This window comes from Leptonychotes weddellii, chromosome 16 (genome assembly GCF_054177405.1).
Source record: "Leptonychotes weddellii isolate Sample4059 chromosome 16, ASM5417740v2, whole genome shotgun sequence".
Lineage (NCBI taxonomy): Eukaryota > Metazoa > Chordata > Mammalia > Carnivora > Phocidae > Leptonychotes > Leptonychotes weddellii.
The window spans coordinates 14,373,529-14,380,910 of record NC_138384.1 but is presented as its reverse complement, the minus strand read 5'-3'; the positions used below and the strand labels follow the sequence as shown (position 1 = coordinate 14,380,910).

The 7,382-nt window shown below is 38.0% G+C and overlaps 1 long non-coding RNA gene across 2 annotated transcripts in view; it reads left to right on the top strand.

The window, feature by feature from the left end:
* LOC115944040 (uncharacterized) overlaps positions 1 to 7,382 on the top strand; it is an 892,253-nt gene that overhangs the window by 611,320 nt on the left and 273,551 nt on the right. Inside the window, exon 7 of one of the 2 annotated variants that reach the window (XR_014140818.1) lies at positions 5,535 to 6,029. The exons of the other annotated variant lie outside the window; for it this stretch is intronic. This is a non-coding gene — a long non-coding RNA (uncharacterized LOC115944040). Of the gene's footprint in view, positions 1 to 5,534; positions 6,030 to 7,382 lie in introns of those variants that run through there. 2 annotated transcript variants of the gene reach the window in all.

Genomic DNA, 7,382 nt, shown 5'->3' with positions numbered 1-7,382 from the left:
TGGACTCTGAAAAACAAACTGAGGGTTCTAGAGGGGAGGGGGGTGGGAGGATGGGTTAGCCTGGTGATGGGTATTGAGGAGGGCACGTTCTGCATGGAGCACTGGGTGTTATGCACAAACAATGAATCATGGAACACTACATCTAAAACTAATGATGTAATGTATGGGGATTAACATAACAATAAAAAATTAAAAAAAACCTATTATATTTTATTTAGATTTTCTAGGTGTGTTTCAAATGGGAGGGCTTGCCGCTTGAACCTGTATTATGGGCTCACTTTTTGAGGGGAGAGGGGTGTGTAGGTATGGCAGCAGATGAGAAGAAAGGGGCTTGATTAGCCCAGAGATAGTCAGTACATGCTGAGATTTTCAAAAGTATTTTTCAAGACAATTCAGGTCCCCCTGGGAAAAGCTGTGGTTTATAGACACTCCCCACAACCTGCAGTTATAATTCGCTCCCTCCATTCTAAGACTAGTTCAAGAAGTGAATCACATAGCTTTTTATATTTGGGTTAATCACATGCTACGATTTATTTAAAACAAGGCAGTATAATAATGACTGGAGCTTTGCAGGGTTGTTGGTACCTGGAACTAATCCCCAAATCTCATCATGTGGATTTTATATGGCTGTTTAAACTCTTGCTATGTCTCATCTGATTTCACTCCAAGGCAAGAGTTGGGTCCAGATGGGAAATCTGGATAATAAATAGTTATCATTAGATTTAGGCTTAATTGCCTATCTTCTTATATCTTAACTGTAAAGAATGTTGGAAGTTTGTAGGGATGAGATGTGTGTCCATTTGGGGTTTTGTGGGAATGAGTACATCAGAACTTTGGGTTTATGAAGATTAGACACAACCTCACAGAAGATGAGTGAAAACTAATGTGAAGAACATATTTACAAGGGTTCCCGTTTCACTATGGCCCAGTCTTTGCATTGATTTTATCTTGGAGCTCCTCCTGAACTCCTCTAGGAATGACTTTCTTGCTTCTAGGGTTTTGTGCTATGGTTCTTTTAACTCTAATTTTTCCGACAAACTGTGCCTTCATTTGTCTTCTATATCCAAGGATTTCCTAGTCTTGTCTAGATCCATGTTTTGTTTCATAGTAAAATTATGCTATCATTCATTTGAAAAGCAGTGTTTCACTTATTTAGAGGAAACTGAAAGGAAAGGGGAATATATGTATATGTGCCCAGTCCACTATTTTGAATGGAACATTTGTTTTTTTTTTTTTAAAGATTTTATTTATTTATTTGACAGAGAGAGAGACACAGCGAGAGAGGGAACACAAGCAGGGGGAGTGGGAGAGGGAGAAGCAGGCTTCCCGCGGAGCAGGGAGCCCAATGCGGGGCTCGATCCCAGGACCCTGGTCGCTTAACGACTGAGCCACCCAGGCGCCCCTTGAATGGAACATTTGTTTTAAGTTTTATGATCAGTGACATGGATGGCAATGCAAACATTAACATTTCTTGTAAGAGAATAACTATTTAAATGTAATACTTAAAAAAAATTACTGCTTATACTTAAACATTTCTAACTCGATCCCCAGGAACTTCTTGAAAGTAACAAGGGTATAGTTTTTATAATTTTGTTGTTGTTGTTCCTACAAATGACAAGTCTGATTTCAGATGTGAACAGAGCAGTCAGACCTATACTACGTACATAGACAGTCTGTCAGAGTAGAAATTATGAAATTTGGTTCCCAACTGCTATAGTTGAAATATTGATTGAGATAGGACTTGAGGAGGAATTAACACATTTCATATGAAATTACGTACAAAACCCAAAGTGAACCACTCATTAATGCCATCAGTTTATTTTCTATGTTGGTCAGCTGTGCTTAAATGATAACATTATAACATTTCCTTCTCTTGAAGACACTTAGAGAAGGCCAGTAGTTTGGCTGTTGTTTAAAGCCTCTTGTTTAAAAAATATTTCTTTAAAAAGCAAGTAGGTATTTCTCAAACCTGTCCATTGAACAGGCCTGAAAGTATGGTAACCCAAAAGTAATGAGCATGCCCATTGTCCAGATTGAGGTGTCTCAATACCATTCTCCACTGAAAGGAACTAGGGCTTCTTAAAGAGTTGGCTGGCTCTAGTCTGGCAGGTGATACATAAGGTCACAACAAGAGATCTTACTGTGCCAGAAAGTAAAGAAACTATTGAAAATTAAAGAATTTTGTCAAAAGGACACAAGAAGAAATACAAATGGGCTCCCCTCAGTGATAAATGGAACACTAGGAACATCAAAAAAAAAAAAATGAAATTGGTTGAAACACATTGAGTCCAGTGACACTCAAATGAAGAGAGAGGGAGAGAGATTGAGAGCAAGGAAAACCAAAAGCAACCTTATCAGTAACTGGATATCATTAGAATTAACTTTTTGCTCTGAAAATTGGTAACTAAAAAGAAAGAAATAAGTGAGCATTTATCCTGTCTTTCCCATATGAATTGTCTTTCTGGGTAACTAGTCCCAGTTAATGAGGGAAACTTCTTTTATACAGAATAATTTCAACTAACACATAATAAAGACATAATGACATTAGAGAATCACTGTTTTAAGATCCCTAATGAAATAATTGGTACTTCATAATGCTGAAGACAGGATGTTTTCATTTAATCCCTCTGACATGTAAGTATTTTATACATTGCCCTGGGAGAATATATATGTAATATTCATATGGAAAAAGGGATAGGTCAAGCAAAATCTGAAGAATTATCAAATCTGGGTAATGGGAATATGGAGGTTATTGTCTATTTTCTCTGATTTTGAACATGTTTGAATTTTTTCATAAGAAAAATTAAAATAGGGGCGCCTGGGTGGCTCAGTCGTTAAGCATCTGCCTTCGGCTCAGGTCATGATCCCAGGGTCCTGGGATCGAGCCCCGCATCGGGCTCCCTGCTCTGCGGGAAGCCTGCTTCTCCCTCTCCCACTCCCCCTGCTTGTGTTTCCTCTCTCGCTGTGTCTCTCTCTGTCAAATAAATAAATAAATAAAATCTTCAAAAAAAAAAAAAAAGAAAAATTAAAATAAATGCATTTGGTTTAGCTGAAAGGACTAGAATGGGAATTTAAAGGCCTGAATTCTTGTTTTAACTCCATATAAGGGAGGCACTTTCTTTCCTTTTTTATTTTCTTTTTTTAATTGAAGTATAGTTGACACAATGTTACATTAGTTTCTGTGTCCAACATAGTGATTTGACAACTCTATACATTATGCTACATTCACCGCAAGCGTAGCTACCATCTGTTGCCATACAACACTATTTTAATACTGTTGACAGTATTCCCTATGCTGGACCTTTCATCCCCATGACTTGTTTATTCTGTAACTGGAAGCCTGTACCTCCCACTCCCCTTCACCCATTTTGCCCATCCTCCTGACCCCCTCACCTGTGACAATCCAGTTTGTTCTCTCTGTTTAAGAGTCTATTTCTGGTTTTGTTTGTTTGTTCATTTATTTTGTTTTCTTGATTCTACATGTAAGTGAAATCATACGGTATTTGTCTTTCTCTGTCTGACTTATTTCACTTAGCATAATACCCTCTAGGTCCCTCCATGTTGTCACAAATAGCAAGATCTCATTTTTTTTATGGCTGGGTAATATTTCATTGTGTGTGTGTGTGTACATGTGTGTGTATGTTTGTATAATATCTTCTTTATCCACTTATCTATGGATGGACACTTGGGTTGCTTCCATATTTTGGCTATCGTAAATAATGCTGCAGTAAACAGAGGTGCATATATCTTTTTGAATTAGTGTTTTCATTTTCTCTGGGTTAACTACCAAGTAGTGGAGTTGCTGGATCATATGGTATTTCTATTTTTCCTTTTTTGAGGAATTTCCATACTATCTTCTGCAATGGCTGCACCAGTTAACATTTCCACCAACAGTGTACAAGGGTTCTTCTTTCTCCAAATCCTCGCCAACACTTGTTATTTCTTGTCTTTTTTATTCTAGCTATTCTGACAGGTGTAAGGTGGTATCTCATTGTGGCTTTGATTCACATTTCCCTGATGATTAGTGATGTTGAGCATCTTTTCATGTGTCTTTTGGCCATCTGCATGTCTTCTTTGGAAGTAAGGGAGGTATTTTAAATAAGACAAATTGCTTCTTTGAGTGTTTGTATCCCTATTTATAAAATAGTTTGTTCTACGTCATTGTGGTTCAAAACTTGGTAATTAGAATTCTGATCTGTGGAAATTAAAAAGAAAAGAATTCCGTGTTGAATGTAAGCTTAGAAGAACCTGCATATTCTTCTTTTTTAGAATTATAATGCATATTAGCATTTTAAAGCTTTTGGGAACTCCTTGGCAAATAAAGAATCAACCAAACAATTGAACATCTTGAGCTCAGTGTTTCCCAGACATATTTAATGAAAATACCCTTCCCCTTGATTTTTTTTTCATTTAACACCTATGACATTTTGAGGAAAACCATAGACTATACAATCTATGAAGACCCCTTGGCACAGAAATTCCAGGAGTCTAATTCTGTAAGCTCTTAAACGTCTATAGAAAATCAAAATAACCAGTTAATACAGTGGGGAAAAAAATCAATCAAATCAGTTGTCTGACAGAAGTGTCTATTTAATTCAGTCCAAATGTTTTATCAAGTAGCCCCAGGTAGACCAGCTTGAGTGTTTAAAAAAAATAATCCTGGCAGTATCCTATGAATCCGAGCTTTGTTGTATTTGTGAAAAGCTGAGCTTAAGTAAAGACACAACATTCATTTGGTCTGTCGCAGTGATCAATGCTGATTGCTCAACAATCAGTGATTGATGTCAATCAGAAAGCTCAACAAATGGTTGCATATTGCCACTCATATGATCAGCATGGCCTAACTTCAAATAGATATGATATTTGACCTGGAACATGTTTGTAACTACTGTGTATCCCCTCTATGAATAATTTTTCTAATCTTCACTCAATTATTAAAATTCATGGGGTTATAACTATAAAAATGTGGAGGATATAAGGAGGTCCAGGGCCAACCATTATTTAAATAGTTAATTTTTCTCTTAAAAGATACATATTGTCTCTTTTATCTTCCTTGAAGTTAAATTCAGAACTTTTAAAAATAGAGCCATAACCCTCAATTTCTCAATCTTAAGGAAAGAAAAAGCTGCTGTCAATAGTTTTCTCGTGTTTGCTGTTAGTAGAACTTTCTAGAAGGTTGGGAAGTGAGAGAGGGAGCAGGCACATGAGCTGAAGTGATTCGTTAACAACAGAAGAAAAAGCCTGTCCAATTCTGTGTCTATCCTACAACTGTACAATGCATGAGTTTTTAAATGAAACTTTTAATTTTGAGATAATGGTAGGTTCACACACAGTTATAAGAAATAATACAGAGAGATCTCATATATTCTTTAGACAGTATCTCCCAAAAACATCTTTCACAACTCTCTACTGCAACATTGCAACCCGAATCGCAGTATGCCATTTGTAAAGAGTTTATAGGAGATGCCAAAGTAAAGAAAGAAGAAAGGAAGGGGCCAAAGGTACATGAACTTTTTGCATAAACTTCATTTCAGATTACCTACCTATCTTCCACGGTTTAAAAGAAGAAATCCAAATCACTGTCTATTACCAGTAATGAGGCGTCCAGATGCTTTCTCTTTCTGCATTTGTATAAGTAAATTGTATGATTTTCCATGTATAGAAAGTGTTAACATACTCAGAAGTCATACTTAGCATAAGCATATACAGTATGATTTGCATATGTTCCCGTACACCCCTCTCCCCCAAATAAATACATAAGGTTTGAAATATCTCAAAGTGCAAACCAAAGCACATTTATCAGAAGCCAGGCCTACTGAAAAGATCCCATGGCATGAATGTGCTGTCCTATGAAATTTTAAGCCTGTCATTTATTTTGAATGTTTAAAGGAAGGACTGTACAAAATACCTCCCTGCTTGGGACATACGTAATGTTAAAACCGAACGGTCAGCAGGGTGTTGGCTGGTCACTGTCCATTTACCTTTAACAGACTTTTACTTCCCTGGGTGCATCTCTGATGATGGAAGAATCATTTCTCTTCCTTCCTCTCTTTGTAATAATTATTTATCCAAATACTGGTCCCGCATGAAACCTGCTGTTGCAATAGGTGCATTATCTATTCTCGCCCATCGTTCAGATCCTTGGGAGATGCGAACGTGTGTGTGTGTGCGCATGCGTGCATGGGAGCGCCAAGGGTAAATATTTGACCGTGGTTCCAGCCACCACTGCACAGCCCCTGAGTGACCCTGCATTAATTAGCTGAGAATTTCAGGGCTTTGAATCTGATTGAATCAAAATATTGTTTTTACAAGTTGATGAAGGCTCTTGATTGATGTGGGCCCTGCTGATTCTTTAAAGGATTAAATTGTATGTACAGATTACTGAGTCCTGGCTGTCACTGCTTAAAAGGGGATTGTTTTTTAACCAAGCTTAAAAAAAAAAAAGTAGTGATATGTTGTGTTTTCCTCCCCATGGGCATCGTGATCATTTCAGTGGGCATGTATAAAAGAGAACTAGAAAAATTAAAGGAAGTGGTCAAGAAAAACATCAGGTAGAAATAAAGAGGCAGAAGAGAGAGACAAAAGGAAATAGAAGGAAGAAGGGGCTTGGATTCCATTCATCCTGAAATTAGGTTTGGCGAGCACATCTCCCATGATGAAGCCTGCCATGTTTTACCCTGGGCTCGGGACAGGAACACGATCATCAGGCTCTGGGCTGGTCGGGGCCTAGAGCAACTAAATGGCATGCAGCGTCTCCATTGAGATGGACGCACAGGGCCTTGAGTCACACAGCTCTCCGCCTACTGACCTGAGACCTCGCAGCATGAGCTGTTGTTCCTAAGTTTTGTTGTTCCATTTGTTCAGTCTATGGTATGTTGTTAGGAACTATGACAGACTCCTTAACATGCTCTTTTAAATGATCGTCATGCAGTTTTGTGGATACGATCTTTTTTCAACCAGGCCATGGGCTTATATAGTTTTCCTTCCTACAGATTTCCCTTTTCCATGCTCTAGGTCACCTACCCGTCACTGTGCTCTACCCACCACCTAACACATTATAGCTTAACCAACTTTCAGGATCCCCTTCATGACACAAGTGAAAGGAGGATAAAACTTCAGAAAGGGTCCAAGATTCTAGCTAATGCATCCGAAAAGGAACCTCGGGGAAGTGGCATGTTCCCAGAAGTATTTAAAAACCAGAGGTTCATTCTCAGAAGCTGTGCAAGGGGTTGCCGGTTAAGACCTTCAACAATTTCTCTGCTCTGGGTACATGATGATTTGTGCTCTGTTTTATTGTTTCTTCCGTATGCTGATTGGTTTTGATTCATTACACAACACAGAGTCCATGAGAAAAGTCATTTTTCAAGTTAACGGGTGCACAA